The 10,017-nt window shown below is 43.8% G+C and overlaps 1 long non-coding RNA gene across 2 annotated transcripts, besides 1 other annotated feature; it reads left to right on the top strand.

Annotated features, from left to right (window-relative positions):
* Positions 469-2,976: an enhancer, noted in NCBI's record as "VISTA enhancer mm702". NCBI's record gives its function as "enhancer in: hindbrain (rhombencephalon)[14/17] | midbrain (mesencephalon)[14/17] | cranial nerve[7/17]" and the evidence as "EXISTENCE:transgenic organism evidence [ECO:0001131][PMID:17130149]".
* On the top strand, positions 1,573-7,276 carry Gm30709. Of its 2 annotated transcripts, none has more exons than XR_382561.2 (3): positions 1,573-1,707; positions 2,253-2,455; positions 6,959-7,276. It is a non-coding gene; the product is annotated as a predicted gene, 30709 (long non-coding RNA). The 2 variants fall into 2 exon arrangements; XR_382562.3 differs by lacking the exon at positions 6,959-7,276 and adding an exon at positions 2,541-2,813.
* Positions 7,277-10,017: the final 2,741 nt, after the last annotated feature.

Below are 10,017 nucleotides of genomic sequence, written 5' to 3'. Positions count from 1 at the left end.
TAAATGGATAGATGATAGATGGTAGATTATTGCTAAATGATAGAATGATTGATTATGGATGATTGATAGATGGATAGATAGATGATTGATAGCTAGATAGATGATAGATAAATGATAGATTATTGATAGATGATAGATTGGTAGATGGATGGATAGGTAGGTAGATAGATGGGTAGATATTCAGTGCCTAGCATGCATGAGGCTGTAGGTTCTCAACACACCAAATAAATAATAATAATAACAATTGGATAAGGCTTTATTTAGTCTTAAATCACAATTACAATTCCACTTTCTGAGGTATTCCAGGTAACCAATAAGCCCTTCCAGATCTGCTGTGTGTATACTCACAGACAAGTAGCCCATAGGAACTTCACAGTATTTTTTTTATATCTCTGACCTCGAATAAATGTGAGATGTCCACTGATGGCTTGTCTTTTTCATCAGTTTTTTTTTTTTTTCCTCTAAGATGTCTTAAGGACCAGCCATGCTGGAAACCATGTACCTTCCACATAGCCTTATTGAGGAAAAAGTCAAGTGTAATTGGGTCCTGAGCATCCATGGATTCAACCAAATTTAGACCAAAATTTTTATTTATTGACTGTTTAATTGTGTGTGTGTATGTGTGTGTATGTACACATGCATGCTCACACATGAAAGTCTCCTTGTTACCTTTCTTCTGTGTGCACAAGACTAGAAGCTTCCCCCAGTTGCTGACATGGCCTAAGTATTATCAAAAGAATTAAGGAAGATAATACATAGAAAACAGATAGTGGCTGTTCACTTCGGCCCTGTTCATCATCGCCATCCCTGTGTGCCCTGGACACTTCTAGCCCTGACTGTGCCCATTCAGATTTATGCGACTCGGCTTCTCACCCCTTCATGTGTGCCCATATTGAGAAAGAGGCCAGGTAAGGACACTTGCATGTTTTAAAATCAGACCTTTGATCACTTGTAGAAATGCCTATAATCAATAAGGGACCTCAGAGGAAAATTGGGGTCCAGTTTTATGCCTTCCAGGCCTCCCTGCTCCCACCAACCCCATCATCAAAGGGATCATGGCAAGCCAACTACAAACTGAAACGAAACTGGTTACGAAGATGAGACGTGATTCATAGTGTGTAGCAGCTCATTAAGGAAAAGAAAAAGGCATTCGCTAATGAGTACAGAGAATGTCAGCAAATGAAAGAGACCCGCTCCACCCGACGGTCTCAGAGCCTCACAAATCTAATTTTCCAACGGCCGGGAGAAGATGAAATTGCCCAGAGCCTGCCGGCTGCGGCTCACAGATGGGATAATCTTGTGGAAACATTTTACGGTGTATCGCTTGAAGAAAAGTGCATTTGTCTTTCCTGAAAGCCAAAAAAAAAAAAGAAAAAAAAAGTTTGGTTGACCTTGAAAATAGAAGCATTCATGAGACATATGAGCAAAAGTTTTCATTATTCCTTAAGCCCTTGCTTCAGAGAGACAAAAAAATTCCGCCCTCCACTGCTACGCCACAATGCCAAGTTGCCCGGCAACTGATCTTTTATGGTGGATCGCCACGGAGACGGATGTAAACACAACCATAAATCCCATTACCCTGCTAAATACTGGGTCTGGATTTAAAACACACACACACACACACACACACACACACACACACACACAAAGTAAGCAAGAGGCAAGGTTTCGGCAGAGTAAATTGTCATGTGTGAGACTGTGATTAAGGTAGCTAGCTCCCTCTTTTCCTTTCAATGGACAGAGGCCCCTGAATTGGTTTTCCTTTTTCTTTTTTTTTCTTTTTCTTTTTCTTTTTCTTTTTCTTTTTCTTTTTCTTTTTCTTTTTCTTTTTCTTTTTCTTTTTCTTTTTCTTTTTCTTTTTCTTTTTCTTTTTCTCTTTCTCTTTCCTTTTCTTTTTCTTTCTTCTTTCTTTCTTTCTTTCTTTCTTCTTTCTTTCTTCTTTCTTTCTTTCTTTCTTTCTTTCTTTCTTTCTTTCTTTCTTTCTTTCTTTCCTAGCAAGGAAAGAAGTCTTAACTGCAAGAGTCATTTCCAACTAAAAGAATTAACTCTAAGACTCCAAGGAACCACATAGTCCTCTGTGATTTTATTCTCCTACTACTACTCCTCCTTCTCCTCCCCCTCCTCCTCCTCCTTATTTTGCAATAGGGACTTACTATGTAGCCCTAGCTGTCCTAAAGCTCACTACATAGACCAGGCTGGCCTTGAACTCACAGAGATCTGCCTGCTTCTGCCTCCTATGTGTGGGACTAAAGATGTTTGCCAGCACACTCAGCCTCAATGACACTTCAAGTGATTTTCCACCAGCATTCATCCATCACTGAGAAAAGCATTCCAGGAAGGAAGCACTTGAATGGAGTTCATGTCCGTGGCAGACTGTAGCAGATGATGGCTTCATAGACTCTTGTGTCTTCCCAGGACTCTCTTGTAAAGTGAATTTCTCTTCCTACTGAACACAGTAAGCAGAGGCCCATGGGGAGGACATCTTAGTAGGGAAAGTCCACCTCTAAACGTTAATCTAGATTCATTATGGCATCAACTAGGTTGGACCCAAGACTTTCAGCCCTATGGAGATCTCTAGACCTCTGCTCAGAAGAGGACCCCAAAGCCCCTGCCAGGGACACTGATCCCTGTGAAGGAAACAGCTGGTAGTATGGTTCCCAGCAGAACCGCACGATCTATTTATTATTGTTGTTACATTTATTTATCTGGTGTGTGGGTATGTTTGTGTGGATATATGTGCCATGACACTTTATGTGGAGATCAGAGGGCAAACTGTGTTAGTCATGTGGGTCTTGAGGATCAAACTCAAGTTGTCAGGCTTGGTGGCAAGTACCTGTACCTGCCGAGCATTCTCACTGGCCTAGCGTTCTTTGTGCTGATTGGGAAGTACTTACATCAGGGTCTCTAAAGGAGGGGAATACTCTGATTTCCACTGCACAGGTATTCCTACTGTAGTCTGACCTCCGTTGGCTCTGTAGCCATGTTGAGTGTCTCCATCAAACAAAGCCTCTGCATGGATACTGGCACCCATTCACTGACAGTTGATTTTGAGATTCAACAGAGGAAGCCGTCTATGCTTTCCCCTCCCTACAATGAAGAACAATCAGAAATATTCAGGAGCATATTGGATTTCCTAAAATATGAAGGGTATCTTGGGTTTTTACTGCTGTAAACAGACACTATGACCAAGGCAACTCTTATAAGGACAATATTTAATTGGATCCAGCTTACAAGTTCAGAGTACAATCCATAATCATCAAAACAGGAACATGGCAGCATCCAGGCAAGCATGATGGAGGAAGAGCTGGGAGTTCTATGTCTTCTTCTGAAGGCAAATAGGAGAAGACGGGCTTGTAGGGAGCTAGGATGAGGGTCTCAAAGCCCATGCCCTAATGACACACCTATTTCAACAAGGCCACACCTTTGAATGGTGCCACTCCCTGGGCTAAGCATACACAAACCATCATAAAGAGTAAGGGCTCAACTTATTTTAATCACTGTTAAAGAAGAGAAAAGTCCATGATAGATACATAAAATGTTGTCATCTCTGAGTTGCTGAATAAGTAATAGCTTTTATGGCACCGTCTTTATGTGCATGCGTTCCCTGATAATAGTCATTAGCTGCACGGCAGGTAGAGGCAGGTGTAGCTGCTGTAGACACCCCATTTGTCCATCATGACTTAACCCTGACACTAACAGTACTGACAGCTCACAGCCTGCTTCCATCAGCTCTTGCCCTAAGCATTACCTGAGCCTGCTTCATCCCAGTGGCTAACTGGCTTGGGAGCAGAGAAGGGACCCAGTTCTGTGATGTGTTCTCAGCTCTAGAGTCCATTCAGAGTAAGGATCATGACAAGCGTCCCTCCCTCCTCTCTTGAGATCACAGACTCCATAAAACATATGCTGGAAAGTTTGGGCTCTTCTAGGAAATCCATAATAAATCTGTAATAAATCCATAATAAAACAAGGACCTTTTTCTTATAATTTTTGCATAGATGCTACCATAGCTTTTTTCCCCTCAAGCTTATAGGCCTTAATTGGCTACACAATTCATTTTATGCTATGAAGAAACTGTTTTAAATTTCCAAATTTCCATGCTTGCTTTCAAGAGTGTCAAATTCAAATTATCCTGGGATAAGGCAGTTAGCACCCATGTGTGAAGCCCATCTGATGAGGACCAAGGTAAGCTAGCAATACCATCCTCATCCAAACGGACATGACATTGACTAGGCCTTCTGGATTTTTTTGGACATGCCAAAAATTAGGATATCCCTGTGATAATCTCCATACTTTTCAGTGTTGGCTCAGATTTCTCTAAAAACTCCTCATTAGCCAAGCAAAATACATTTGTGACCGAATTTGGTCCCCAAGTTGTCATTTCACATCACCAACATGCCATAAGGAAGGCTGTCTCGTGAACGAACTTGAGTCAGCTCCAGACGCTTAGCGTCAACAGCACCTATAAAGTGAGGTGAAAGTACCAAGGGGAGTCGTTCAATTGGCGTGATGGCAAATCTTGGTTGTCAACTTGTCTGGATCTGGAATCAACTAAAATCCAAACCTCTGGGCATTCTTGGGAGGGATGTCCAGTTATTTGAAATGAGAAGATACATCCTGAATGTGGACAACACTTTTTGCCTGCCTTCACTCACTGGCAAGTCCATCTACTTTGTTGCTGCCACTGCTACCTTCCTTCCCTGTTATTCAAACCAGCTTCTTTGAGATTCCAACACAGATTGAAGACCAACAGCTCTCCAGGGATTTTCCAGGTTTTCTGTGGTGAGTTGTGACCACTGAGAATTCCAGTCTCCTGGACAGAGGAACTCCCAGATTCTCAGACTTCCCAACGTGGGACAGGGTAGACTACCCAGACCATATCATTAGCAAACCCTGAGTAATACAATCAGCTTGCACAATACAGTCTGGGTAGCCTAATAATGGCTGTTTGCGTGCCTGAGAGGGCTGGGAGCCAGAAGCTGCTCAGTCAGGTGAACACTTCAGCAGCCCCAGTCTGGTGCTTAGGGCCTGAAGGATGCCTGAAGAAAGCTGAAGATGCCAAGGTGCAGTGTCAGCAAAGGGTGGAAGCAACAGCAGTGTGGACACGCTCACAGGCAAGGAGCTTGGATGGGTAGGAAACAGCCATACTCTGTCTCTCAAACCTGCTTATATCCAGGCTGCCCACTCGGAGAGGGTCTTCCCTGCTTAGTTAATCCCTGCAGGAAATACCCTCCAGACTCACCCAGAGGTGCATCTCCTGGTTCATCCCAGATCCAATCAAGTTGATTCACCATCAACAGAGCCTTGGAAGCACCGTTGCTTCCTTGGGTTCTCAAAGTAAGAAGTGGGAATGTAACCCATTAGTCTTTAACAGACTGCAGCCTGTGTTTTCCCCACGGTACTGCTGCAACACACTCCAAAATTAGCTTCTACCACAGTGAACATTACTGTCTGTTTGACCTTAACTCCAGGCTGTAAATTTTGTTCAGATTTGCTAAACATTCTTTCTGGAATGAACAGACTCATTACTATATGTTCTCATGGTAACTCAGGAAGGAAGATGCAGATAGACACATGTGATGAACATAGTTTAAAAAAAAACAACTTTACACATACATGTTAAAATAGCTTAGTCAGGAACCCCACTACTCCCAAGGCTACACCTGATAACCAGAACCAGTGACATCACTCACTCAAGATAACCAGACACTACCCTAGAAGCCCATGACGCCCAGTGGACCGTATATAAGCAGAAAAGAGCAATCCTCTGCTCTGCACATCTGTAGAGAGGCCAGTTTGATCTGCCCTGCCTCTGGAGAGACTTTTCCAGGTTCCTGGCCTCAAATCAGAGACTTCTGTAAGAGATTGGACCTGCCCCTCAGCTTAGATATGTTGCACAGGTGAGCAGGCTTAAGGAGATAGTCTTAGGATCATAGTTAGGAATCTAGAGTGTGAACATTGTGAGAGGACTCTCAGGATAATAAAATATAACCTTTGTTATTTTGACTACCTGTGTCTACCATCTTGCTCTGGACACCATATTTCAAAGCTTTGCTTCCTGCATATTCAGAACACTCCTTCTATCAAAGTCAGTCACATAGTCAAAGCCAGCATCATCAAAGCCAGCATCATCAAGGCAAGAAAATAATCTCTGCCTCTTGTGTGAAAAGAAAAGACGTACAGGGAGGAGTCAGGAAAACTCAAAACTATTGTCCCAAATGGAACCCCATTTTCCTTCCTTTCTTCCTTCATCCCTTCATCCCTTCCTTTCTTTCTTTCTTTCTTTCTTTCTTTCTTTCTTTCTTTCTTTCTTTCTTTCTTCCTCCCTCCCTTCCATCTCTTTCCCTTCCTCCTCCATCTTCCTCTCTTTCTCTCCCCTCCTCTCTTCTTCACTCCCTCCATCCTTCCCACCCCCACCCCTGCTCTCTCCCTCTTCTTCTCTCTTTCTTTGAGACAAGGACTGGCCTTCAACCAACCTCAGCTTTTCATATTTTGAGATTTACAGGAGTGTGATACCATGACCACAATTCTTGAAAACTATGCCACACGACAGAAGGTATGTCTTTGTTAAACACAACCAGACAACCAAATGTTTCCTTGTCAATAGGAATTGTGTGTGTGTGTGTGCATATACACAAAAGTGCACATGTGTGTGTAGGCATGTAGAAGCCAGAGGTTGATGCTGGTGTCTTCTTCCATGACCACCTATCTCTTTTTTGAGCCAGAGGTTTTTGCTTGTTTCTCACTGACCCTGAAACTTGTCAGTCCAGCTAGCCTGGACTCCAGCAAGCTCCAGGGACCCTCTTGCCTTCAGAACTAGGATCATGTGCCACTTGAAGCTTTTGTGTAGGTTCTGGAAATCAGGCTTAGGTCCTTACATTTGTATGACAAGCTCTTCATAGACTAAACCATCTCTCTGGGCACAAACTCTGTTTTTGTTTTGTTTTGTTTTATTTTGTAGGTGGAATGTCTGACTTGAACCTAACCTGCCAAAGCAAAAAAGAGTATATGTGGAACTGAATAAAGTTATGGTCTCTAAGAGCCACCAGGGACCCAGAGGTAGTGCGTCCTTTGAGGAGAGCTGGATGCCTGTCATGTACTTCAGAGCAGGCTGGGAAGCACCCAGGGTGTCTTTTTCTTATTATGGACATGGTTTTCCTCACTCTGGTTCTACAAGTAGATGCCACAATAAAACTGCCTCTGGACACTTCACACTCAAGCTGACGTGACCCTCTAACCACAGAATTACCAAGTCAAATGGACTGTGGCCCGCTTTGTAAAGCCTTCCACCTCCATAATTCAATCAAAGATATCAGTAAATGGAGTGAAAGTCTGCTCATGGGAAAGAGCAACAGAAATGTGGGAAAACTAAAGGCTTAAGTTTTATGTATGTCTTAGATTGGTTTGGCAGAAACCCAACTTAAAAAAAAAAGGAAGGAAAAAAATTAGTTGGCCTATTTCCACATATCAAAAAACCTCATGCACTCAGGGCCAGCTCAGCAGCATATCCTCATGAAAGACCAAAGGCAAGACCTACGTAAGGACTCAAGTTCTGGACACAGCCACCTGGAATCAAGCAATACTCCCTGGTTGGTGAAACTTCATAAATTTTAATCCATATAAAGATCAGCTGGTGGCTCCCTGAATTCAGGGACATACCTCTGTCGCCATAAGAATTCTCTTAGGAAACCTGCCCATCAGTCATTAAAAAGAAAACAGCGTGTTCCACCTCAAGGTCTCTCATCAGAGTGGGAGTGCAGACTTAGGGGAAACCCGAGCTCAGATCCATAAATTGCAACCCAGGAATCATGCTACCTCAGACATTCACACACACACACACACACACACACACACACACACACACACACACACCTCAACATCTATTTCTGTCATTTCTATGATGTGATGTGAAAAGTACACACTTTTCCTTCAGGACTGCGGTGTGGATAGTAGGGATGTGTGAGATTATTATAGTCCATCACGGAGATAAGTCACGGTGACAAAGCATGTATCATTTAGTCACTGTGCATCCACAGTAAGGAGGAAGGAGAGACTGGGACCCTAGTCCATGGCATGAGTCCTCTTTTCAGCTAAACCTTTCTGGAAATACTCAACAATACATCCAGAGGAGGGTTTCATGATGATTCTAACCCCTTCAAGATAACTGTTGAGATTAAGATCACCCCTCCAGTATGCCTATAATACGCTCTGGTTGGTGAAATTTCCTAAATTTTAATCTGTAAATTGTACTGTCCTTTGTAAAGATTGCACTGCCTATTCTGAGTCCCTGGATTTCCATATTAACTTGGGAACCAGTTGGTAGGCTTCTGCCAGTGCATCTGCAATCCATGTCAGTTGCTCCTTAACAAACAAGTGACATTAGAAGAAAGATAGTGGAATGTGCAAGGATATGGGATTAGCCAAGGCAAAGGGCTGTAGTGAACACGGCCAGTTGGCTCTCTAATAACAGCCCGGGTTATTATGTCTGGAGTGGAGTAGACAGGGGAATCCACGTGTTGTGGATTAGTTCTCATGTGTTAATTTGACTCCCCAAATCACATGGGAACCAAGACGTCTACCTGTAAGACACAGGATCCCTACCCCCAGTTGACTCTAATTGGTAAATAAAGTTGCTGGCATTCAGTGGCTAGGCAGGGAGAAAGAGGCAGGACTATAGGACACCCCACCGCCCCACACACGCGCCCCCAACTCCATCCCAGCAAAGGAACCAAAGGAAAGAGAAGATTTTAGATTCACCATGCCTGGGAAGCAGGAGGATAGGCTTGAAAACTGCAGGAGAGAAAGCATTCCAGCCATGTAATAGCCCCAGGGGCCTCTCCCCGAACTGGGTCTTGGGTAGCAAAGATGGAATATAGATTTTAATAAGTAAAATTTCAGGAGTATCGAAGGGGAGGCTTTAGCAACACGGAAGTTTGGAAGTGGCCCAGACATTGAGCAGCTTAGGGCATATTAAAAATAAGGCAGTGTGTGTATGTGTGTATGTGTGTGTGTGTGTGTGTGTGTGTGTGTGTGTATGTGTGCACGCTCGCGCACAAACACATTCGCGCACACCTTTGATTCACAAATCCACAACATTGGGGCAGTAGTGAGAAGCACTCGTGCACCCTCTCTCTCTCTCTCTCTCTCTCTCTCTCTCTCTCTCTCTCTCACACACACACACACACACACACACACACACACACACACCGGGGAGTTTAGAGCAGATTCGTGAATTACCAGTTCACACATGGGATTGGAGAGTCTGCAGCAGAGACTTTGAGCCACCTGACCCAGGCTTTTGAAAGCATCACTGTGAATACAGAGAATAGACAAAGGACATACACCAGGATGACCGGCTAGATGGGAGTGTAGCAATCCAGGTGGAAGTTGACAGTTTCTGACATGGACTTGGAGAAGTTAAGAAGAGACTAGACTCTAGAGACAGCACGGTAGAGTCAACAGGATCTGTTGACAGGCGAGATGAAGAGTATGAAGAGGAGGATGTCAGGATGAGTCCATGAACAGCCTCAGCGACAGAAATACATGCACCATCAATGGAGGATACTGGAGACCTCCTGGGGGAAATCCTTGAGTCCACTCTCAGATATGACAGGTGTGAAATGTTCATAAATCAAGTGCTGACAACAAGTGAAGATTCCAGAGAGGAGCCCAACTATTGACAGGATTGCAGAACCTTGCTTGATAGCAAACCTCTCTGGTGCCAGCACTTGGAGACAGAGGCAGGGGGATCATGAATCCTCAGCCAGCCTGTTCTCCACTCAGAAGAAGGAAGAAAGAAAGGAGCAGAAAGAAGTGGGGGAGGGGAGGAGGGAGGAAAGAAGAGGAAGGGGAAAGGGAGGAACTAAAAGTCTTAGTCAACAGGATGAGAGTGGAAGCCGTGAGATGGAGTACACCACCGATGATGAGTGTGTCCACAGAGGCAAGATGAGTACATGATGCCTGAAACACAGAGCCCTTCAGGTTGACAAGAAACAAAGCTTCAAGAGCAGCAGGTACACT

Source organism: Mus musculus, chromosome 13 (assembly GCF_000001635.26).
Source record: "Mus musculus strain C57BL/6J chromosome 13, GRCm38.p6 C57BL/6J".
Classification (NCBI taxonomy): Eukaryota; Metazoa; Chordata; class Mammalia; order Rodentia; family Muridae; genus Mus; species Mus musculus.
Note: the sequence above shows the minus strand (reverse complement) of the source record. Positions and strands in the feature narration are given on the sequence as shown.